This window comes from Felis catus, chromosome A1, assembly GCF_018350175.1.
Source record: "Felis catus isolate Fca126 chromosome A1, F.catus_Fca126_mat1.0, whole genome shotgun sequence".
Taxonomy (NCBI): Eukaryota; Metazoa; Chordata; class Mammalia; order Carnivora; family Felidae; genus Felis; species Felis catus.
In genome coordinates, this window is record NC_058368.1 from 152,455,760 (window position 1) to 152,482,548 (window position 26,789).

The 26,789-nt window shown below is 36.5% G+C and overlaps 1 long non-coding RNA gene across 2 annotated transcripts in view; it reads right to left on the reverse strand.

Moving 5' to 3' along the window:
• Window positions 1–25,441, reverse strand: part of LOC109502228 — a 221,826-nt gene extending 196,385 nt beyond the window's left edge. Inside the window, exon 1 of one of the 2 annotated variants that reach the window (XR_006583073.1) lies at window positions 24,433–25,441. This is a non-coding gene — a long non-coding RNA (uncharacterized LOC109502228). Of the gene's footprint in view, window positions 1–13,042; window positions 16,597–24,432 lie in introns of those variants that run through there. The other variant, XR_006583074.1, reaches the window with a different exon arrangement.
• Window positions 25,442–26,789: the final 1,348 nt, after the last annotated feature.

The following is a 26,789-nucleotide window of genomic DNA, read 5'->3' on the forward strand; positions in this document are numbered from 1 at the left end:
AATAGACCAAATAATAGGATATAAGGAAGACAGACATGATTCAAGGTACAGAGGACCCACATTTGAACCAATAACTTATATTTCTACATAGTTTATATATTAAAAGAGAAAGGTAATTTCAACATCAGAGAGAGTCATTTCCTCAAAATGATTTAAATTTCCTTTTCAGCTTCTCTTGGGGGGAAATTGCATCATTAATTTGTGATTCTCTTTTTCTAACATTTGTAAATTTAATACTTACATGTACCTTTCTTCCTTCAGGGATTTGTTCCTCTTTGCTACTATTTTGTTATCATTAAAAGGCTTTGAAACAAAGTCATTTTGAAGCTATTCTTGCTTATGCTTTTATTTTTCTCTTCTTGGCTTTAACCCTAGTTTTTAAATTCTTACCCAGAGTTGCCTGTTGGAAACTGCCCTTGTTATAGAAGAGGTTACCATGATTTATAATAGATCTAGATACATATTCTTTTGTGGTTTCTAGATTTCCCTTTGCTTACTTGTTTTGGGAAATTCTTCAATCCACTTCTATCTGCTAATTGATCACTTACTCAGCTAGAATTTCATCACTTTATTTTGAAATTGGTTCCATTTATTTAATTTTTATCTTCCTCTGGGCTGTGTATGCCAGTAGGATAATGGGGAGAATATCCTACATGTCACTATCCTAATTTAAAAAGAGTCCCATCTGATAGCCACCTGTTGTCTCTTTGCTCATGGCAGACCACCCAGGATCCCGCATGGAAATGGAAATCTCGCATCAGTTCCTTCACTAAAGAACACACACTCCAGAATTAAAACACAAGCATGTATTTCCTGTATTTAGGGGAACAACAGTTATGGAGCCTATTTTTTAATGTGTCGGGATGGCACTCCTTTGTTAACTATAAGAGCTTGTAATCTAGTTGGGAGAGAAAAAATGCCATGGAACGGTTCAAGGATCACCACACACACACAAAAATGAAGTGCAAGAAGTACCTGGGTGGCTCAGTATGTTAAGCTTCCTTAACCTCTTGATTTCGGCTCAGGTTACATTCTCACAGTTGGTGAGATCAAGTCTGCATTGGGCTCTGCCCTGAAAGCATGGAGCCTTATTGGAGTTCTCTCTCCCTCTCTCCCTCTGCCCCTCCCCTGCTTGCTCTCTCTTAATAAATAAATAAGTAAATAAAAATTAAGTGCAAATTTTAAGGAAAAGCAGATAAACTGAATATACAAATCACTCAAAGAGGATACAGAGCAATTGGCTGTTTCTGATCAAATAGGATGAAAGAGTTCCTAGGGAGTAGAAATTTTTTAAACAAGTGAAAAAATCTGGTAGGCATTTAACAAAAGAAAGTCATTTTGGTTATTTCAAACAAGCAATAATATGGAGGTTTCAGAGAGCCAAGAGACACAGAGACCAATGAAATAGTTTGGGACCCACTCTATTCTCAATTCAAATAATATTATATAACATCAGACGCTTTCACATTGGTTTTAATTCTCTAATTATCTGGATATTTTTCCTGCAAATTTTTAGCTGATATAACTGCCCTACCTCTTGAAAATAGGGAAGAAAGTGCAAACAAAGAGTTTTTGCCTGAAAGTAGGTGACAGCTTCAAAAGGGAAATATGGTCCTTTATAACTCTCATGGAACAAAAATGTTTAGAAGTGATAGCAGCCCACCATAACTCTATTTCCTCATGTGAAATTGCCTGATAGGCAGGACCCTTTCCATTCTTTAGTAAGAATATGAAAGTAAAGCTGGCGTGATTTTTAGATGGAGATTTCTTACAGAAACTCTCTACGCATTATACATATGTTACACTTGTTACAAAATGTCTAAATTGTCTTCTGAAAAAAAATCTTACTTGTTTCACATATATCGTCAAGAAAAAGTAAATCATTAATTGTGTGGTGAATACACGGGGAAATTTTTACCAAGGCTCTCCAGGGTCAAAGACATGTTGAGAGGAAGCAAAAGGGAACAGCTTTTTGGAGCAGCCCAAAAGAAAACAAAATAAGAAACTTCACAGAAGTTTTCAGGCTTTAGGCAAAAACATAACATGAGAGTTAAACAAGAAACTTTAGTCTCTATGAAATAAAATGGATATAGTCTATTGGGAAGAATAATCTTGACTTAGAGAAAAGTCTCAATTAAAAAATAATTTCTCCAGAGTGTAGTATTCATAATTTCAAGCATAAAATAGAAACTATAATGAAAAAATGTATTAGTAAAATTACATTATATTTTGAAAATTTACAATTCATTATAGAGTGCTGAAAATACAAAAATTTATTGCACAAAATAGAAGGTAAAGGTGTGTTGCAAAAATTCCTATTTCATGAATCACTTAGTTTTGAAAAGAATTGGATTTCTTCATGTTTGTAAGTAAACCTAAAATTTCAAAGTAAAACAACAACAAAAATACCACATTCAAAAATGCAGGCTTTCATAACAGAGTTTTAGTTCTAACTTTATCATTTACCATGTTCCTTCCATATTTTCTTTATATAAATACATGCTGTGGAAATTTGTTGTGATATATATAAAGAACCTAAAATTTCCTGTTAAGTATGGTGGATTAAACACACCTATTCTCTGGCCCTTCCCCAAAACTCTAAAGTTTAAAACACACATACACACACAAAAGAAAAAAAAACACTTTTAAGTATAAATCCATAAGGACAATAAAAATGAGTGAGAAGAATGTAGGAGACAAGAGATGACATGATAATTTTAGAAACTAAAAAGCAAATAGGAAAAAGGGAAGTGTCTCAACCTATCAGAGAAAGCTGAAAACTAAGTCTACAATCTAATCGTGCCACAGCACTTGGAAAGCCTTGACAACTGGCAGCACCAAGTATTTCTGAAGGTAGGTATACAGAGGGACTTCAAACAAAATTATAGACAAATCTTTCTCATCCATTGGAGAGGATAAACTAGGGGAAGTTCTGAATCCAAGGATAGGTTACAGCTGAAGGCATGGGAAAGGTATCAAGTTGCAACAAGAGCTTTGAGGGGAAGTTTACTTTAGGAACAACATTCTCCCTCAACTCCATCCTCTACTTGGCTCTCAGAACACCAGCAACCATACTTATCCCATACCCCAAGACATAAGATTAAAGATTCTTCTCTGAATTAGCCCAAGGGAAAAGATAGAGAAATAGAAGAGAGAAAGCAGTTAAACATTTAGGGATCCATCTAACAGATCCAATATCAAAATACCAGGAATTGCTGAAAGAAAAAAATAAAACCTAAAATTGAAGGCAATAAATTATTACAGAACTAAAACAAAAAACATTGAAATCATGAAAGTCAGGATTTCCAAATTAAAATCTGGGTAAAAACAGTTCTTTTAAAGCATTAAAGACAACTAAGGCAGGCAGGATTTGAAGAGCCAAGATCACAGAGAAAGGAAAATGCATTGAAGTAAGCCTTACATTCATTGATGGTCCTCAGAGCATTTGTTAATTTGTATTGTGTGGTTTTGAAGCTGAAGAAAAGGGTTGGCCTGGAGTTTGTTGTCAGTGTCAATGGTTTGGGGAGACACAAATTCAAGTTCAGGGATACCCAGGCTTCCAAAACTTGAGGAACCAATATCCTAAAGACAAGAGGACCACAGGGAGAAGTAAACCTGACATTCCTTGGAATTTTTCTTTTTAAGGTAGTTGCAGATTCTTAAACTTTTCAGGATTAGAAGCAAAGAAAACAAGCAGAAACCTGCAGTTAGAAGCTAAAAATGAAGCAGAATATTTAACTAACCACAGTGTCAAGAAGACAAAACTTAAAGTTCAAGGCCCACCAAGGATAAGAGATCTTGCTAAATAGTTCCAGACTTTTAGCCAAGATCCCCAAAAGGAAAATACTCTAGAAGCAAGAACAGACTGGAAATAGAGTATCTGCAAATGTACCAAGGTGATCCATCCCTCCTTTAAGTGCTTGCTAAAGAAGAGAAAATTGTCTCTGGAAAAAGATAAAAATCATCCAGAGCCTCTATAAGTTTTAATTTACAATGTCCAGCATTAAGTCAAAAATCACCAGGCATGCAAGAAAGACAAAAATAACTCAAAACAAAGAGCAAAAAAATAAATAAATAAATAAAACAGAAACAGACCCACAGGTAGTCTAGGTATCAGAGGTATCAATATGGACTTCAAAATAGCTACACTAACATTCAAGAAAATAAATGGCAAGATGAATAATTTTGTCAGAACAGTCTATATTAAAAACAATCCACTGAAAATCTAGAATGAAAAAGTTAAAAAAAACTCAAAATAAGAAATCTATATATGGGTATAATAACACATTAGACAAGCAAAAGAAAGGATTAATGAATTAGAAAATAGTTCATTTGGAAAAAAAAAATCCAAACTGAAACATAAAGAGAATAAAAGAGCAGAAAATTCAGAAAAGGCATTACAGTCAGATGGGTCACAGTAAAAGGTTGTAACAGACATGTAAGTGGAATATTCAGGATGACAGCTATGGGGCAAGTCTATAGAGCAACCAGTGCAGATGAAGGCCGAAGAACAGATCTCTAGAAGAGCTATTTCTAACACAGAGTGAATACAGTGGTCATTCAAAGTATTAGAATTTCAGTTCTGTCAGAGAATTGGTGATGAATCAGTGATATTTACAGAGAAAATTTTTTTAAAAAGAGACTTTTTATTTCAAAGAAAACATAAGCTATATCAGAAAGGCAATGAAATACGGTATAACATATGGTTTGCTATGCATAATATATGATCATAACAATGTAAACAAATATTGACTTAAATAAAACATATAGGATAAAATCTTGGATTATGAGTAACTTATTCTGTGAGTATTCCACAAAACCAGCAAATATTTCTAATAAATTTTAACTTGACACGTGAGTGATGTCTTGCAAGACAAGTAGTACATGATGCTGAATGTCACATGATCACAACTGAGCCAGTGGTTCTTGAAATTCGCTTTGATATACAAGTACTTTGGATTACAAGCGTGTTTCCTAAACAACTTATGCTCACAAACCAAGGTTTTAGTGTATAATTTTACTGAAAGGATGAGAATGGAGAAATATTTCTGTGTTGAAGTGATAGGATATAAGAAAGCTAAATCATAATCTTCTAGAGCAAAAAGTCAATGAATAATATTTAAAACTGACAAATCAGGGGTGCCTGGGTGTCTCAGCTGGTTAAGCTGTTGATTTCAGCATAGATCATGATCTTACAATTTGTGAGTTCCAGCCCCACATCAGACTCTGCAATGACAGTGCGGAGCCTGCTTGGGATTCTCTCTCTCTCCCTCTCCCTCTGCTCCTCCCCCCTTGCACGCTCTCTCCCTCTCTCTCTCTCTCTCTCTCTCTCAAAATAAATAAAATAAAATAAACCTTAAAAAACTGACAAATCAAAAAATAATGATAAAAGCTGTTATTTCGATATATGGAAGCAAATATTTTTTTTAAATCAGCTAACAGTAATTTAACGCAGTTGCGTCTGGAGAGAAGGAATTTGTAGAGAAGAGAAATAAAACAGGAGCCAGCTATTTTTTATGAGTCTTAAAGTATTGTTTGATTTCTTAAGCATACGTAAGTATGACTTTAAAAAAAATACATTAAGATAAAAAGGATAAAGAAAATAAAATGACTGGTGTATGGTAGGTATTCCATAAATGTTTATTATATAAATTGTAAGACATCAGGGAGTATGGTAAAACGTAAGTCATCGACAATTTGTTGAGCTCAGGATCCTTCCAGAGGAGTGAAGCATTGCCTGAAATTCTGCCCTGAGTGCATCTTCTGCCTGAGAGTGTCTTCTCCCTTCCCCACCACCCCCCTCCCCGCATTTGCTGGAGTCTCTTGATAACTATTCAGCAGGACTGTCCCGCCTCAGAGAAGAGAAAGCAGCTGCCTACACAAAGCTAGTTGATAACACTGAATTGTCACATGCCTGTAAACGAATAATATGAACTTCCTGAGGCCTCGATTTTTCAGTTCTTCCAAGCTCATAGAGTCTGGCTACTAACCGAATAGTAAGGTCAATTGGCTTTCTTCCTTGGATTATTAAACTTAGAGAAACTTCAAGCCCTGATTAGATCCAGATTGTGGTGGCAGGCAAGAAATCGCCTATGTTAAAAAGCTGGAATAGTTTATCCCTCCCCCTACCCCCACCAAACAACAACAGCAACAACAACAGTATAAAACTCACATTCCACCTCCAATCAAGTCTGCTTAGGTGGCCATGTATCTGAGAAATGATATTTATAGTGAGGCTATTTACAGCTTCAAACAGCACAAGCAAACCTGATAAGTACCTGGAGATACAAAGCTAGTACAGAGCAGAGGCTCAGGGCTTTTTATTAGGATGGATGGATAGATGTATGGATGTAAGGACAAGTATTGACTCGGGAGACAAATATGGCACACAGCAACTTAATCTTAGACACGCAGGGGCCAAAAATATGAGAGTGAGGCAATACCTTCTATACTCCTTCCTCCACAATTTTGGGTTCAAACACGGTTATCTTATGCAGTCAAAGATCTCAGAGTTGGAAGGGATATTAGGAGATTGTTTTGTTCTCTTTAACAGATGAAGAAACAAAAGCTTTAAGAAATCACAGTAGGGGAAAATTCTGGGAAGACAGTGGTGGCAGTTGGGGTAGTTTTAAATCACCTCAAATTGTCTTAAAAACAGAAAACAGCATGACAGCAAAACCAAAAACCTGCAGACCAACATGTAAAACAAAATAGGTGATAAGATATTGTGTGTTTTTTTAAGTTTATTTATTTATTTTGAGAGAGAGCACAAGCAGGGGAGGGGCAGAGAAAGAGAAGAGAGAATCCCAGGCAGGCTCAACACTGTCAGTGCAGAACCTGAGGTGGGGCCTAAGCCCACAAACCATGAGATCAGGACCTAAGCCAAAATCAAGAGTCGGACGTTTAACCAACTGAGCCACCCAGGCACTCCAGTGATAAGGTATTTAGTTTATTGAACCCCCAAAACAAATAGCAACAAAACATCAACAGCGATACAATCAATGTGGAGTCAGCATTTCTGTGTAAGGAGGTAGAGGGGTGTCTTCACAGACCCGAGGACAACAAAACCCCCAAATCAGTAGAAAGTGTTGCAGACCAAGATCAAGGCTTCTTCCTAATAAAAATAAAATTTTTATTTTGGAGGTATATGTGGATTTCATTGATATCACAAAAGATTCATACACTCTACTCTGTGGAGCGTCACAGAAAATCTGAATATTGGTAAGTCATCAGGTTATACTGGTCCATCAATTGGCAATTTTTAAACATTGCTAAGAAAATAAAGAGCAGTTTGAAAGACTATTCGTGTGTGTGTGTGTGTGTGTGTGTGTGTGTGTGTGTGTGTAAACTTACATATATCAATGTATCGATATTTTTAAATAATCTTTCCTTCAAGCTATTAGCTTTGTACTCTTTGCACTAAATCAAATGATTCTAGAAAAATCACTATATTTTAGTTTTAAAATTGTTTGGAACTATGAAATTGACCTTTAAAAATAGTAATGTTTCAGCCAAATGCTCAGGTATCCTTTTAGCATTAGGAATACTTGCTCTCATCTTGCTGATATCAAAACTGCTATTTTCCTCTCAAAATGCATGAGAAGATGTCCAGTGTACATTGATATGGTGCCCCGAGGATGTCTCTATTTATAATGTGGGGTATCTCATGAACAATTCTGGTTCTAGGCAATAGTGCTCCAAGGCAGAACAGAGTGGTCTGTCCCAAGTGACTTTCTTAGGTGGCCCCCTATGATGCAAATTGGGCTGCCCTCGAGGCACCCTATAAATTTATTATAAAAAATCTAAAATGAAAACCCACAAAATAACAAAAAAAGTTTGTCTTACTAAAACGAAAACTATTCCCCTGAACTCAATGTAACTTTAAAATAGAGCAGAGCAACAGTTACCATAAGAACCAATGGAAGAGGCCACTAGCACTATTTTATTAGGAAATTCCATTTTATTAGGAAGAAGCACTGGTTTCTTGTATATAACTCTGAAAGAAGTAAAAAAAAAAAAATTCTAATCTGAAGTTGCTGAAGTGATTACGGCGCCCTATGTGCTTTGCAATCATTATATCGCTTTGTGGTTAGACATGAGCATCAACATTGTTACAGTTTATTGTGTCCAGAAGTTGTCTTAACAGCCTTCTTATCACTTACTTTGACATCTCCAGAAATGTATGTTGGCAAGAATGGTTGGACAAATAGTTAAATAAAAATCTGAAACTGCCTTTTAAACTCTAGTTTAAACTCTAGTGACATCTGCTTCTGGCCATGATAGAGAAACAGGGAATCTTCCACCTTAAGCAATGAGAAAACAGGACAAAAATATAGGAAAGAATCGTTTTCAGACATTGAACAATAGGCAGCACAGGAGTGTGCAACCTAAGAAAAGGGAAACAATGTGAACTCTACTATCGTTCCACTTTACTCCCTGAAGGCAGTTTCCAGTTCTCGGAGAAGACAAGGAAACCCAGACTGAGCCCTGTGGTCTTGCTGGGTTTAAGAGGCAGAAGCTGGAATTCAGGGCAGCCAAGACAGGTAGAATTTCCACAGCAAAGTGCCAGAGAGGAGGGAGCTCCACAGATAGAAGTTTCCAGAGATCAGTGGAGGATTTCCCACAGATCTTTAGCTGAGTACCAATCTGCACGTGCAAGAGAAAGTAGTGCCTTTGACCAAATAAAGAAGCAGCAGAAAGCAGAAGGCCAATTTTCCATTCCGACAGGGCCAGAAACTGTGCCTGTCCCAACCAACCAGGGTGAGAAGACTCATAATACTCGAAACAAGAGGAGGTATCTTCAGGTTGTACTGCTTTTGTTGCCAGGCCAAATTAGCCCTAGTTTAAAGGCTGTTCTGGATCTGCCTAATAAAGCTTAAAACTCAGCCTCAGGGCACCTGGGTGGCTCAGTCGGGTGAGCCTCAAGTTCATCTCAGGTCAGGCTCTCATAGTTGGATCCCCGCATCTGTGCGACAGCTCAGAGCCTGGAGCCTACTTTGGATTCTGCCTCATTCTCTCTCTGCCCCTCCCCCCATCTCTCTCTCTCCCTCTCTCTCTCTCTCTCTCTCTCTCTCAAAAATAAATAATAAAAGCAAAACAAACAAAAAACAAAAAAACTCAGCCTCAAAGGAATCTGGTTCCTAAGACTTAACTGTGTGCCAGGACAAAATACAACACTGTTTATAGAAATGCCAAAACATTTAGCACTCAAAAACAAAAGCACAATATCCAGTATCCAATCAATACTCACCACACAGGAAAAGAAGCATACATGAGAGATAATAGAATTAGCAAACACAAGTGTGACGAGGAGAGAAATGAGGTTTGTTTTTTTTTTAAGGGAACACTTAGAGATGAAAAGTTGAGTACCTGAAATAAAATATATACACTGGGTATGATTAACAGCAAATTAGGAGCTGCATGGGGGAGGGGGAGCACATTTGAAGACAAGCAAAGGCAACTATCCAAAATGAAGCACGGAGAAAAAAAAAACTGGGGGTGGGGGGCGGGAAGAAAGGTATCACTGACCTCTGGGATAATATCAAGTTGTCATAATATGTGTGTGATCAAAATCTAGACGAAAGCCAAGAGTACAGAGGAAAGAAAAATCCTTGAAGAAATAATGGCTAAAAATCTCCCAAAGTTGGTAAATTCTACTTAGTTTTAAATTCACAGTATCTCTGAAAATTCTATTCTCCAATGATTGATAAACCTAACACTTGACTTGGGGAGACAAAAAGCCAAAAATTCAAAGCTAGTACTGAGAAATTCAACACAATGTCTTAACTGTGTTATCAAGGGGGAAAAAAGAGAGAGAGAGAGAGAAAGAAAATAATTAACAGCCATAAGAAGTGAATTAAGGTTGAAATGTCATGTGGTACTTTAGCCTGAATTCTGAATTTCCTTGTTCTCATCGATCTAAATCAGGCCCTAATGATATTTAAATGAAGCTACTTGTAATTCCCATAATAGGCAAACAGAAGGGAGGTTAAAATAATTCTATTATTTCACAATGATGAAACAGATTGAATATTTCAATTATTCTACTTATTATAGTACACATAGAACAATGCACTGTAATCTGCTTCGATATATATAGGCTCTTTAACCACACCACAGTGGGACTAATACACTCCATTTGGTTGAGCTTCACTCGCTGATTCAGTGTTGGAATAAAGTACTTCACAGATTAGCTTAGTCTGCAGCACTTAAAGGTCAGGATTTATTGTAATGTAAATCACAAAGCAATTTTATCTTGACAGAGATTACATACTGTTACAATATTTCTCGCTGAATCTAGTGATGCGTTTGCTTTTTCTTTGCAACTGCTGTGCAAATTGGACCGTAGCCCAGAAAAGAAAAAGAGATGGCAGGCTGCTTTGGCTTTTTAGAAACAACTTAATTCTCTTCATTTTTCAAAGTTCCACAAGAAAAAAAAAATCTCTGAAAATACACATAAAATCATACATAAATACTTGTAAACCTTTACAAACCCTAAGCTCAAGTGCACACAGATATCTGTGAATGATCATCTATCAAATATTTCTATGTGTTTCAGGAAAAAGTATAATATAATTGCTAAGGACTAACCTCTAATCATTCATACTCAGGTGTCTTGATACATTAGCTAAATTGTCTCCATTATACAAACAGAATAAGAAGCATTCAAGTCTGATGAAAGGCATCACAAATAAAAAGAAAACAAAGTATAAACAACTTTGGTGAAGATTAGGAAGTCCACTGCTGTCAGTGGTCTTTGTAACAAATATTGAGTGGCAGAGTGGCAACACCTTCCCAATTTTTCTTTCTTTGGAGACTGCGCTTAAACTAGAAACGGATTGGGACTAGAAATCAGAAATTCCTTTTTGATTACCAGGGAATTAAATGAGCTTTTCACTTAATTTGAGGAGTTTGAGGCATCTTTATTCCTGAAATTCTCAAGACAAGACAAACTAGTTTCCACCGTAAATTATGTCTCTCAAAAAATAAACACAAATAAAACATCCCCACAAAGTTTAAAACAGTGTATGTATTAAATTTTGCCAAGTTTATCAATTCTTCATTCATGGTTTACATGAATAATGTATAAAAATGGTGTGGTAAAGCCCCAGACTCACCAGAAAATGTATATCCATGGCTAGGAGCGCCTGGGTGGCTCAGTGTCTGACTTCGGCTCAGGTCATGATCTCGCGGTTTCTGAGTTTGAGTCTCGCGTCAGGCTCTGTTCTGACAGCTCAGAGCCTGGAACCTGCTTCAGATTCTGTGTCTTCGTCTCTCTCTGCTCCTCCCTCTCCCCCACTTGTGTTCTGTCTCTCTCTCAAAAATAAATAAACATAAAAAAATTTAAAAAAGAAAAAGAAAATGTATCCATGGCTAATATTCAACTGCGATTACTCTATTTCTATTCCCCTCACCTGGGCCGCAATTGGGTATTCACCTCAGCTCCAACTCTTACAAAGCACCTTTCCTGGAATGAAAGGTGACCTAATACTGTTTATCCAAATCCTGAGAAGCTTGTTCTTTCGTGCTACTGGCTGTACCCTGTCAAGGAAGGCTTTCCCACCTATCAGTCATTCTGGGTCAAACTTCCTATATCTGTAATCCAATTTTAGTTTGATTCGTTTTCCTTAAATCAACTCAAATGTTGGTCTACATGAACTTATTTTTAAAAATTTACTTCCAAAATTATAGATTTGACTTGATAGTTTAGAAAGAAATAATGTGTGCTGTATGCTACTTGAAACAGTCTCATGTGCCAGCTGTTGTCTATGTGGCACATTCAGGGAAATACAAGCTATACAAAGAGTTATGGAAATAGGAGTGAAGTTCAACTTGTAAGTGGGCAATAAATGATGTCTTCTTATTCATAAAATACAGGAACCCGTCTCCATAATTACATGTGCAATTACGCACAGGCACTTGCCATCTGAAAGTTCTCTCTATACAGACCAATCACACATCCCGATTTGCTTGGGACAGTCCCCGTTTATACCTCTTGTTGTCCTGAGGCTCCCTCTTTCACTCTCAAAAATGTCCTGGTTTGCATCATACCCAAAAGGCTGGAGCTAATCATCCCCAGAAAACCAGAAGGTCAAAGATATTTCTCATTGACCACACACTCTTGTCTTCTGTACACAGACAGCCCTTCAGCTCTTCCATACATGTTATTTTAATCTTCATAACAACCCTGGGAGTTAGTAGTATATATAAATTACACATGCGGGAACAGGCTCAGGGAGGTTTAACGACTCAGTGTTCATACAGTTATTACGTGACGCAACTAGGATTCACATCCAGATCTCTGCTCCACGTGAAGGGATCCCTTCTAGGGGATTAGGAGGTGTGGGGGTGAGGGAAGGAAAAGTGTGGGTTTGAGAGGCAGAAATATCCTGAGAAAAGGCCCATTCCCTTTCATACTTGATTTGAAGAGATTAGAGCAAGAAACAGGTCTGTAATATTGCCACTTCCCATTTCAAAAGAATTCATGTTCCCTTAAAGCTATATTATCTGCACTGGTTAGATTGCCAGGATTATAGTGTTTGCTTCGGCAGCACATATACTAAAAAAAAAAGAGAGAGAGAGAGAGAAAGGGAGAGAGACAGACTGCCAGGATTATAATCAACAGGCCTTGTGAATTAAATGGACAGCTGTGTTCTGCCCTGAAAATCTAACCAAACTCTTAATTACAAGTGAGATTTTATAACTCAGTATTCTTTTTGATGCTGAAAGGAAAAGAAAGAGGGGAAAAGGAGGCACCCCTGTGGGGAGACAAGAAGAAAAGAGAAGGACGTAAGGAAACAGCCTGCCTTTTCTGCCCCACCCTCCTTCCCTCCTGCACCACTGCTCGCTGCCAAACACATCTACCCTCCCAGCTCGCGTGCGGGAGGGCCGAAAGCTTTACATGACACCACTGGTTTACACCCTGAGGAACGGCGCGTGAGCTGCAAATACACTTTGAAGCAACTTTCTAAAAGGCACATCTATATTTACCAATGTGTTCCACATGATTAAACTGTGAAATTTGTCTCCAGTTTGGCAATACCTTTGAGAGATGTTGTGAGGTTTAGAAAGAAAATGCCTGCGAAGTGCCTTAAGTTTCATGAAAGGAAAGCACCGTATACATCCAAAGGTGCTACTCCACGCCTTGGCGCTATATTGGTGCAACAGCAAATAAAATAGCCTAAGTTATGATGTCACAATGTTGTCATGCAACATCATACACAGTGAGAGCAAGAAAAATCTGTTTGTAGGATGCCTCTTTTCCCCTCCTCTTCTGCATGTTAAAGCATATGGTATCCAAAACTAGTTCACAGTGAACTTCATTTCTGCCACTGCTGTAAATGAAGTTTCTTCTCAGGCAGATGTCAGTGCTAAAACTTTGGTGTTCATAAATACCAAATTTACATAAAATCTATACAGCTTTTTTTTTTTTTTCAAAAATCTTTCTTGGTTGGTGTAGGATGATTGGCTAGGATACATAGGTCACTTATTTCTTTCTGAAATGATTATACATTTCCAAATTCACTAATTTGAAAAACAATAATTATGAGGGGGCACAATGACATTCCTTGAGGTCTCTGGCTATAAATGTCACGTGCCAGGTTGAAAGAAAGACAAAAAATTAGTAAGTTAACTGAGATATTCTTGGATTGTCAATTTAGGCTTATGGTTCCAAACTACTGGTCACCATTTATTGCAAAAAGCATCATTTGTAGATAGAATAGGAAATGACTCTCATAGGTACTTTATTTCCTGAAAACATCACCAAAATAACCTTTTCATAAAGCAAACTTGAGTTTATTGCTTGCCACAGTAAGTGAGACCACTACTTTGACAAGAATCTTGGTGGAGTTTCAGAAGAGGTAAAATAAAGATCAGATATGTATAAGATATGGGAAGTTTGGTTTAAGATGGATCTTTTGGTGTGAGAAGAGGGGTTTCATTATGATTGGGCAAATCTACGATCTAATAGTTTAAGATTGGTAGACACAAAATGGGGGAGGTTTAAAAAGAAAGGGCTTCAAAGCAGTTTTGAGGAGTAAACAGTCCTTTAATGTTGCTTTATTTGAGTAGCCTAATATCAGTTTAAAAGGATTTTCAGGAACTTTCTGAAATGAACACTAAAGTTATTAGCAACTTGATCTTCCCAGGCAAATTTCTGAAACAGTAAAATCAGTTTGATGAAGAGAGTGGAATAATAAAGTCACATTAATGAAGCATCTGAATTTTTTTTATTTTTTTCATTTATTTATTAGTTAATTTACATCCAAATTAGCATACGGTGCAATAATGATTTCAGGAGTAGAGTCCCTAATGCCCCTTACCCATTTATGAAGCATCTGAATTTTAAAGTCATGGTAATGTAAACCATAAGCTGTTACAGGTATAGATGGTCTTGGTTTTCAACACCTTAATCACTAGTGTTGTTGAAATTCTACTGGAAAAGCCCAGACACCAAGAGCAGCTCCTTTTCTGAATAAAGGACGCACTTTAAACCACCAAAGCAGGCAAAGGCTTCCTCTCAGATGCCATCTTCCTTCACCTTGTTTCATTGCCGATGACATTCTGATGGAACCATTTTTTCTTAAAGAGGTTACTTCCTTCTAGAAGATCACAGTCAATTCTGGTTTTAGGGATTATTCCTTTCTTTTGTATGACCTAGTAGAACTCTGTGTATACGATATAGTTTAACACTTTGAGGATAAACCAGAAGTTCTTTGGCAACCCCTCATTGTGCTTGCTGTAATAAAAATCCTGATCATACCTCTATTCTGTTTAAAACTTTTTAGTAAGTCTTTGTCCTCTAGATGATATCTAAGCTTCTCAACATGCCTCTCGAACCATATTTCTCTCTGCTCCTGTCTCATCGCACCACATCTATGAGCACATACTTGAATTCTATATGCCAATTGCATTAAACTACTTGCAATTTCAGAATATACCTGGCTGTCTTCCCTCACTGGAAGGGCTTCTCCATGTAGAGCTGTGTCTATCTCATAATTGTCCATTTATTTGCTAACATGTTCCTCTCTGTCAGTAAGCAACTTGAGGGCAAGTACTATGTCTTACCATATAGTCTGGGAAATAGAGGCCACTCAAGATATTTTTTCAATAGGTAGTCAGTGAATGGATAGAGCAAATTTTATGATTCTGACCAAAAAAAATTCATAAAATGACAAGATTTCAAAAAATCATCTGATAGACCCTAAACAATGAAGAGGAATTCTTTTGTATAATTTTATTATTTTTTAATGTTTATTTTTTTTTGAAAGAGAGAGAGTGTGTGAGCAAGGGAGGGGCAGAGAGAGAGGCAGAGAGAGTAAATCCCAAGCAGGATCCACACTGTCAGCACAGAACCCAAAACGGGGCTTGAATTCACAAACTGTGAGATCATGACCTGAGCCGAAGTTAGTCCCTAAAATGACTGAGCCACTCAGGTGCCTTGAGGAATTCTTACAGTGTTAGTTCCAAATCAACAGTAAATTTTAAGAGAATTAAAAAGAAGGTTTGCACAAACAAGATTTTTTTTGGTTTTAATTTCTTTTTAATTTTAATAGGTAATGCAGTTAGTTAATGGTTTAAAAATCAAGAAATATAAAGTGTATTGCACAAGCCAGATTAATAAAAATTTAAAAGCATGAGAATGCATTCTGTTGTGAGACTGTGGAAAGGCATGCACTTTCATACATTACTGATACACCCTTTTGGAGAGGAATTTGACAATGTCTAACAAAACTATATATACATTTACCTTTTGACCTAATTATTCCACTTCTAGGAATTTACCCTGAAGATACACTTACAACAATAGAAAAATACATGTACAGGGTTATTCATTGCAGCACTGTTTATAATTGTGAAATATTAGAAACAACTAAAATGCCCATAAATAGAATGGTGATGAATAAATCATGCTACATCCACAGAGAATTATGCAGCTATTAAAAAAAGAATAAGAAAAATCTTTATGAACTGATATAGAGTGACATCCATAATACATGGTTAAGAGAAAACAGCAAAATGCAAAAGAGTAGCTATAGTATTTTGCCATGCGTGTAAGAAAAAGTAAAGGGAAATATAAGGAAATATACATATATCTGCCAGCTTTAGCAAAAAGTTACATAGAAAGGATAAACTAGAAGCAAATGAAATTGGGAAACTACAGGGGTAGGAACAGAATGGAAGGAATGGAGGAAAAGGAACAGGTAAAATGGATGAGTGGGATTATCTCTAAGTTTATCTTCACACACAGTTCTGATTTTTAGAACAATGACATTGTTTCACATACACAAAATACAAATAAATGTTAAAAATTAAGCAAGACTTGGAGAAAGTCATAATGGAAATATAAACAGCAACAAATGAGCCTAATTCTATTAGAAATGAATAACATAACCCTATTTAAGGAGACAAAGAAAAAAAAGAACTAATCCAAGTCATTGTGGATAACAACATTTTTAATATACGTATTTTAACTCTAAAGACAAAAGAGGGGCGCCTGGGTGGCTCACTTGGTTAAGCATCTGACTTTGGCTCAGGTCATGATCTCATGATCTGTGAGTTCGAGCCCCGCGTTGGGCTCTGTGCTGACAGATCAGACCCTGGAGCCTGCTTTGGATTCTGTGTCTCCTTCTCTCTCTGCCCCTCCCCAACTTGTGCCCTGTCTATGTCTCTCAAAAGTAAACAAATGTAAAAGAAAAATCTTTTAAAGACAAAAGAAACTGATAGAAGTACTATACCCTAATTAATAAATTATTCTGAAACTGTATCTATTCTAGGATTGAGCAAATAAATACACTGTGGTATCTATCTCACTTTTAGAAAAAGGATTTACAAATAAGGGAAGGGGGAAGGCTAGAATGGATTCAGTGGTGATGGACTAGAACTGGAGATGTTGGTATGAATCACGGTTTTTATTATACAGTGAGATGAGGAAAGAGAGAGAATGTGTTTCTCTGTGATGCCTATTAATAGGGTCTAGAAGCAATGACACCTGAGTAGTAATGAACACATCTAGCCTCCAGATCTTGGTTTCTAAAGACATAAATAAAAGGAACCAAGACTCGTTGGAAAAATGGCTGATTCCAGGGCTGGAGCAGAGAAAATTCGGTCTGGGTATGGGACATTTAATGGAACCAGAAAATATGGAAGTGTTCATAGAGATCACACACACACACACACACACACACACACACACACACAAATTGCACAAAACCTAAATTAAATGAAATAAAGAAGGAAAATATATGAAATTTTTAAAAAATCACTGGTGGCAAGGGAAAACATGGAGAAAAATACCTGAAATATTCAAATTAGATGCCTAAAATTAATTAATTTAGCCTTTGATTTTTTAATTTTACTTTGTCTAGGTACACATATCCAGCTTCCCCACTCACCTATTAATGAGTATTTAGAATAAAAATATAAGCTATAATTTATATCATGTGCTCTAATACCATAAGCAGGACAAAGGAAACATTCCATGCACTTGATCATTTTAATCCTCTTCTCTTTGTCTATTATTATCATTACAAAGAAAGGTTAAATACTGCATACTTCAATGCTGTTCTCAAGAATAATTCCCAAAACCCGGGGCGCCTGGGTGGCGCAGTCGGTTAAGCGTCCGACTTCAGCCAGGTCACGATCTCGCGGTCTGTGAGTTCGAGCCCCGCGTCAGGCTCTGGGCTGATGGCTCGGAGCCTGGAGCCTGTTTCCGATTCTGTGTCTCCCTCTCTCTCTGCCCCTCCCCTGTTCATGCTCTGTCTCTCTCTGTCCCAAAAATAAATAAACGTTGAAAAAAAATTTTTTTTTAAAAAAGAATAATTCCCAAAACTAAAAGTAAGGTCCAGTTTTATGTCTTAGGAACTTACAGTAGAGATTGATAAATAACTATAGACAGCATTCCTTTGCCCTCCCTGGGTTGCCCTGGAGATTGGCGGGGAGGGGGTTTGTAATTCTGGTTGTCAACATCAGCTTCAGGTGGATGCTTTTTATTTTATGTAAAAGTTGACTATTCTTCAGAGAATTGCACATATTCACGCTAATGGTGGGTATTCTAACTAGTCAGTCACTGCCTGAGTCAGCTCTTCTAAAGTTGCTCTGAATGTTATTTTAATCTTCTATTTTTTATTTACCTTTCCATCCATTTATTGTGTCTCTCTACTAGTGAACCCAACACACCTGAATTTATCTTAAAATTCCTTCCTTTGCACTTCCTACAGCATGTATCATGGTATTTGCTTCAAAGAGATACAGTTTGAGTATGAGACTGTTCGTTACCTTGCAACTTTGAATCGTGCTTTCCGTACAAAGAAGCGGGATCAATATTACATACTATGAATTGAAAGGACAACCAACTAATCCGAAAAACACCTTTACTTATCTTCAAACTGCCTATTAGAAAAAAGTAAACACAAATGGTAATTTGAAAATGATAAATACCTTTAGTCAAGTTAAATTAATCTAAGTATTTTTTTTATATTGAGCAGAATTTCTCTAAGAAATGTATGCATCTATTTGCTTCATCCTTACAATTACCTTATAATGTAGGAATTATCCCGTTTAATAGATTGAGACTCAGAACTTCCTACATTTGCCCACAGTCAATTCGGCAAGTTTGTGGCAGAACTGGAGTTCACGATTCAGTGTGACTTCAAAGCCAATGATCTTTCTAACTGTACCCGCCCCCCCACACACACCCCTAATAAAATCTGAAAAAGATAAAATCAAAATAGTTGAGTGAAGTTTTAATTATGCTCAAACTAAAAACAGAGCATGAGAGGCAAAAAAAAAAAATCTTAGATAAAACCAACACAAACAGCACTGGACTAGAAGTAGGGAGACCTTGGTTCTAGACTTTTTCTCATGCTATACCTCTCCACTCTTCTAATACCTGGCTCATTAAAACCAGACATTAAATATTCATTGACTCACTCACGTCTAACTAAAGGGTACAAATAGAATCTTTAAAACAAAATTAATCAACCCACCATATGATAATAAAATTTCAATTAGCTAGAACAATTAGGAGATTGTTTAATATAACCTTTGGTTAACTAATCATGAATAGAAAATCCTTTTTGTAGATTCAACTTTGCTATTGGACATCTATCTAAAACTCTTTTACTAAGCAGAGCAAATTTTATAGTACAGAAGAATTACTGAAGAACTTGTTATAGTAGATTCTGGGGCTCTATCTTCAAAGACTACACTTGAATTAAGAGACTATACACTATATGTATGTGTGTAATTCTGGAGTGATTCTGATTCTGATCTTAAGATGAAACTGAGAAGCACTAAGTAAAGGATACAGAACATACTAAAGCCTTTTTTGATGACAAGACTTGATAACACCTCAGTCATCATCCTGACCACTTACCATTTTTTTTCTAAACCCCTGATGTTAAAGGCACAGAATCCTGGGCCAGATTCTAAGAGTCAATAACCCTGGCTTTTACCTTTGCCCTTTAAAGAAAGTGTATTTTAAAACTCCAAACGGAGGTTAATTGCCTTCTGATAAATTGAGGTTTTGAGATTTTCATTAGTCAGAATTAGGTGACATGGAATACAAAGTCACAATTGACATTACTAAAAGCAATGTTCGTGATACATCCTTCTTCAGGTTTTATCAAAAATATACGCAAGCATCACACATGGTATATGCCAGAACTACTTTTTCACACCTTTCTATTTGAGTAGCTCATAGGCTCACTTTATTCATGGGTACAACAAACAGTGCGTGATCAGTAGCCATGGTTGCTAATAGGTATTTTAAGAATTAATGTGTAAGTGACACAGTTTAAAATATATATTAAATAGCTGGCACCAAAATTCTTCTTAGAGAAAGAACATTTGTTTAGGAAAATATCCTGCTGACCCATTTGGGCGGGAATATTCATGTCAGAAGGGAAAAAAAGAAGAAAGGGAGGACTGAATTTCTCTGCATGAAAAATGTAAGAAATTTGGGGAAGGGGGTGTTCCTTAAGAATGGAGGAAGGATGGAGAGGGATAAAGGTAAACAGTATAGCAAGGGCTAGAGTACCAGTTATAAGAAATAGCCAAGTTTTTGTTTTGTTTTGTTTTGTTTTTTAAGTATAGCAGTGTTTAATACAATTTAAAGTTATCTGTTTGGCTTAGATATAAACTTATTTTTATCTCTCCAAACATTCACTGAAGGCTGCTCTACTCTAAATGAAACTTATACTTTTCCTTTTAACCCCTTCTAAATTGTTCCATTTTTAATGTATGTATCATAAATAATGAAACAATAATATTCAAGTACTCTCTAAGCTCTTTAACATTTATTATCTCATTTAATCTTCAAAACAATTCTATAAAGTAGGTACTATTATTAGGTGCATTTTATAGATGAGGAAGCTGAATTCTAGAGAGGCTAAATAACTTACCTAAGATTACACAGGTAGTAAGTGATGGAGCCAGAATTCAAACACAAGACCCCATGCTCCTAACCTTTCCTGGTTCAAACATATGTTTGGAGCGAAATAGGCTCATCCATCCATAGACACATACATAAAATAAAGAGACATTCTAGTCTCTTTATTTGAATGCCTCTTTATTTAAACAAAATACATTTTTATAAAATAGGAATATTCAAAATATGAATAATATTCAAATGTGGATAATATTGTTATACTACTATAATTTTCAAAATATTTTAAAATCACTAAAAGTAAAAGCACAGTAATAATAAATTCTGGGTTGGGGCACCTGAGTGGCTCATTCAGTTGAGTGACTGACTCGGTTTCAGCTCAGGTCATGATTCCAGGGTTGTGGGGTGGATGCTTGCTTACAATGCTCTCTCCCTCTGCCCCTCCCCCTCACTTGTGCTCTCTCTTTCTATATATAAAATAAAATTAAATAATAAAAATAATAACAATAATAAATTCTGGATATTGAATTCCCATTCCTCAGCATCTTTACTTCTATCATATTATCATCCTTGAAGAGTTAATCACTGATTAATTCACTAATAATTAATTAACAACTAATAATTGCTTACGCACTAGAGTATAATCTCAGTACTGGTTTTAAAATATGTTCAGAAATTTCTTGACACTCTTCCCTCCAAAAGGTGGATCCTAATTCCCCTCCTCTTAAATGTGAGCTGGACTTAGTGACTTACTTTTAATGTGATCAAAGTAATCACGTATAAGTTGGTCATAAAAGTCTTCGCAGCTTCGTCTTGCTCTGGATCTTAGATCACTTGCTCTGGGGGAAGCCTGCTGCCATGACATGAGGACACTGCAAGCAGCCATATGAAGAAATCCATGTGACAAGGACCTGAACCCTCCTGCCAACAGCCAGTGAGGAATTGGGGCCTCCTGCAACAGTCGTGTGTGTGTGAGCCATGTAGGAGGTGGATCTTCCAGTCCCAGCCAAGCCTTCAGATGACTGCAGCCCCGTGAGACACTTCAAGACAGAACCACCCAGCTAAGGCACTTCCAGTTTCCTGGGCCCACAGAAACTATGTAAGATAGTAAATACTTACTGTTTAAGTCATCTGCGTTTGGGAGAATTTGTCATAGTAGCAATAGGTAAGTAATAAACTCCCCATGTCAGTGATTATCAAAATGTGGTCCCAAGATCAGCAGCATCAGCATTTCCTAGGTACTTGCTAGAAATGCAAGTTCTCAGGCCCCACACTAGACTTATTAAATCAGGAACTCTGGGATTGAGGGGCTACAATTTGTTTTAACAAGCCCTCTAGATGATTCTAATGCATACTCATACTAAAGTTTGAGGACCATTATGCTAAGTCTTCAGTAACTTGGCTAACAGTTAACCTCAAACCTCCTTAATACCAGCCCCAACTCCTACCTCCCAAGAAACCTGTATTTATTCTTGGAATATAGTATAATATTAGCATGAGATTGTAGACAAACCTCTTTCTCATGACAAAATATCAACTCTGAAAGGGCAGAGACTGCCTATCTCCACATTGTGCCCAGCACATAATAAGTGTTCAATAAAAATTAGTTGGATAATTATAAGAATGACTAAATACATAACCATTATTTGGTAAAGAGTAAAGTGAAGTCTTATCTTTTTTTTCTTTCCTATTTATCATCACTTGAACTTGAACTTTTTCAAAGTGACTTCAGCTAAGAACATCTGTTTGTTATGGTATCCATGGAGATGAGATGCTTGTAGTATATAAAAGTATAGATTAATATGACTAAGCGTGACTTTACAACATATGCTCACTTAGGTGGTTTGTGAAGTTGTTCAACACAAACTGATAATCCATCAATTACCAGCCATCAACAATATGTCCCCCTAGTGATATGGTCCTTATTAAGGGCTGTTTGAATACCAAAAGAGGATTTGAGAAAGCTGGCAAATGCTAACATTTGCCTGACATTTGTTCTTATCATTCTAAAATATGTATTATTCATAAAATGGTAACTCTAATTGATTATATGAGTATACAAAAACTAACAGGTAGTGATATGAAGCCCTCAAAATAAGACAGTTCATAATATTAATTCTGTAGCATTTTTAATTAGCTAAATGAAAAGTCTGTATTCCAAGGATTTGGGGTTACAAAGTTAAACAATTTTCATTCCTACTGGACATATCAGAACTTTTGATATACTAATGTGAAATGTGAATTTTCAAGAAGTGAATGTAATGAACGATTCTATTACATACAGCATAGAACCTTTGGGAGGAGCCACTTATAAAGCTAATACTCTAGAAAACACTGCCCTAGTGTAAATCTTTAATGATTTCTCTACTTCTTTGAATTTGAAATTTAAAGTGTATTGTTTGGTTTATAAAATATCTCTTCTGGTTATATTTAAATCTTTTAAATCAGTATTTCATATACTTCCTATAAACTTAACTCAATATCATTCTTATCTCTATGTTATTATATATTCATTGATATTATGATTGTGTACGAAGTAATTTTTTTACTATAAAGTACAACTTGGTTGTTAAAATTACATTCCCCAAATCACATACATTCTCTGTATATTATTAACTTAAGTAAAAACCATACAGAAATATTTTAACAACTACAACAGTTCAAAGGAACAATTATATAAAAATGACTGTGATAGTTAAAACCTTTGGGAGTATACTAATAATTTAATTATACTAATAATACACTAGGGCAATGACTTCCAATGATACTGTGTTCCAACTTCTGCACTGCAGCCTACACATTGTAGGTTGTCAGCCTCCTTCTCTGAGAACAAATACTCCACCCCATCCAGAGATGGGTCATGGAACCAATGTGGTACTCAGTAACCTGTTGCCATAGGCTACAATTAATTGGGCCAGATTTGGATACTACACTAAAGCTTGTCCAATCAGATTCTCTTTCCAGGAATTTGTATTTAGGATTAAACAATTCTAGCTTGTCTCTGCTGGTGGTAAAAACTGAGCCCATATAAATTTGGGAACTTTGGGGTTCTATTTAGATGAAAAAGAAAACTTTAGACTATTTAGATGAAAAAGAAAAAAATCAACCTGTGGAGAAAACCAATAAAACATACACTCCAAGGGAAGTGTGCATGATCTTAGAATGGTGCTTCCTAATTATCTATTTTATAAAACTATGGCACTTGTTTATAATGGATACTTGGCAGAATTAACAAAGAAAAGTCACTTCAGTTTGTAACTACTTACCTAAAATAGAACAGTATGGTTACAAAGTAATAGATAAATTGTGAGTCACAGGATCATACTTAGAAACTTCTAGTTTAACATAAATAAAAATAAGTAAACAAATAAAAATTCTCCATTCTCCAAGGTCAAAGTTTCCAAGATCCTACATTTTGGAATCTTTGCCCACATCTAAAGCAATGGCCCCATCTTTGTAGATGGTTTTGTGGCTGAGCCACAAAAGAACTCACATGCTGCTCTCTGACCCTCTATGGGCAGATCTGATTATAGGTAATGGGCCCTTTGTAAAGAAAAACTCACTTCTGTGTTTTTCTCTTTTACTCTCACACTGCTACCACACTCACAATACTTCTGACACCCATCGTATGCAGTTTTTTTTTTCTCATATGAAGCAATTTTCTGTGATACTAGCTGTGTGTCCTATAATTCAATTAAACTCTGACACTAACTAGAGTTAGTGCAGACCCTACAGGTTAAGAGGTCAGTCCTGCAATACTGCCCCCAATTTTAGATGCCAATTGTAAGTAGTAGGATCCCAGGTTGCCCACAACTTCTGTCCAACTTAGCTACATATTGGAGGTTCCCATGATCCCCCTTCTCAGATTCAATCATTTGCTAGAATAGCTCACAAAACTCAGAGAAACACACAGGTCTACCAATTTATAATATGATAAAGGATATGATTAAAAAAACACAGATGAATAGTCAGATGAAGAGATACATAGGACAAGACCTGAGAAGATCTCAAGCATAGGAGATTCATTCTCCATGAAGACATACCTCCTTCCAGCAGTAATGTATTTGCCAACCCAGCAGCTCCATGAATCCTGTACTGTGGTGTCATCACATAGGCATGATGGAATACTGTTTCCAGCCTCTCTCCTGTCTTCAGAGAATGAAGGGTGGTGCTGAAAGTTTCAAACTTCAAATCATGACTTGGCCTTTTTGGTGACTGGCCCCACCCAGGAGTCCATCTCAAGTCAACTCATTAGTACAAGACATTCCAATTACCCAGGAAATTCCAAGGAATTTAGGAGCTCTGTGGCAGACACTCTTACTGCTCGGGAGATTGATTACAAAGGTCTTAAGAGCTCTGTGTCAGAAACTAGGGTCAAAGATAAATATTAGGACAAAAAGATTCTCCTAGCACCCCATTTACAAGGGTTTTGAGAGCTCTGTGTCAGGAAAGGGGATGGGGGGGTAGAGAACAATATATATATTTGTTATTATTTTACAGCCATTCTGGAACAAGCCCCACCATCCTATGAACTGCCTGTGACTGATATGGCCCATGGAGAAAGCTAAAGTTAAAACCTAGAGACATTCTTTGTTATAGAGGGGGTAGATACTGAAAGTATAAATGACCTGATATCTGAGATTTCAACTCTTTCTGACTCATTAGTGTATGATAACCATTTGGGTTAAAAAAAAAATCAAATAATTCATTTGAAAGACCAACTATGCAGTGAGCAATCTGTGGATGGAAATCTGTGTGGTTAAGGTAACTAAGTATAATTTTTGTTTACCTTTTTTATTAGTTCAACAGGACTGTACTATGATGTGATAATAACTTCTAAAATGTAGCAACTTAACCCATTTAATTTTTCCACACTAAATATGAAAAGAGGAACACAGGAGATTTCAATACTATCATGAAGTCCCTAAGAAACCCAGGCTGTAGGGGTGTCTGGGTGGCTCAGTTGGTTAAGCATCTGACTTCGGCTCAGGTCATGATCTCGCAATCAGTAAGTTCGAGCCCTGTGTCAGGTTCTGTGCTTACAGGACCCTGTTTCAGATTCTCTCTCTCTCTCTCTCTCTCTCTCTCTCTCTCTCTCTCTCTCTCTCTAAAATAGATAAACATTAAAAAGGAAGGAAGGAAGGAAGGAAGGAAGGAAGGAAGGAAGGAAGGAAGGAAGGAAAGAAAGAAAGAAAGAAAGAAAGAAAGAAAGAAAGAAAGAAAGAAAGAAAGAAAGAAAAAAAGAAAGAAAGAAGGAAGGGAGGAAGGGAGGGTGGGAGGGAAGAAAGAAAGAAAGAAAGAAAGAAAGAAAGAAAGAAAGAAAGAAAGAAAAGAAAGAAGGAAAGGAAGGAAGGAAGGAAGGAAGGGAGTGTGGGAGGGAGGAAAAAAGAAAGAAAGAGACAGAAAGAAAGAAAGGAAAGAATCTCCATCTTAGCACAGAGTTTCATGATCATCACAGCAGGGGAACGCCATAAAGTGCAGACAGGCTCTTACTACTCCCACCTCTGGTTGATACATAGCACTTCCGCTCAGATTTCATTAGCCAAAACATGTGACATAGCCCACCGGGGTGAGACTTTCAATCCTTCCATTGCCTGGAAGTAGAATGGAAAATCTGTGAATAAATACATTATGACATATTTTGTATTTGAGCACCTGACAATTCACATTACTTAGTAAGAAGTAGGAAAACACTCAGGCTCCTTCCATGGTTTCTTCTCACTTAAAGCTCAATTCTGGCCCAAATATTTCTACTCATAGCCAGCACCTCAAACATTTCTGAGCTAGTTTCTTATGATACAGAGGAATCCACTAAGGGATTCTGGCACAGGAACTAGCAATATTTCAAATATCAGGGGAAGATGATTTGTGTAAGCAAGGGAAATAGCGAGGATCTGCTTTTTACAAATATCTTCTACCCCCAAAGTTCATCAGTTTTGCATCTTTAGATTAAAAGGGCATTTAAAAAAACATTTACAATTAAAAAGGCAATGTATGCTCAGAAATTTCAAAAATAACAGAAAAAAATCAAGACGAGTAAGAGAACTCCTTTTTACCAGCTAGAAATATACATTTCTTATTATAGAGAATTTCAAAACATATGCAAAAGTACCTAGGCATTTAATAATGATACAATGGAATTAACATGCACCAATCTTTGTGCAAATCTCTAAGTATTTATCAGATGGAATTAATACAAATATATTAACAATCAAAAAGCGCGGAAATTTTGTTAAAGTCCTTAACACATATTGCTCACTTGTGAAATCCACAAGGTTAGGAAGTTTATCTTATTTGCCTCTGTGTCAGCAAAGTCAGAAAAGTAACTGGCACATGGTAGACATTCACTAAGAATGTGCCAAATGAATGAATGAATATATCGCCAAGGGGCTTTCCAAAA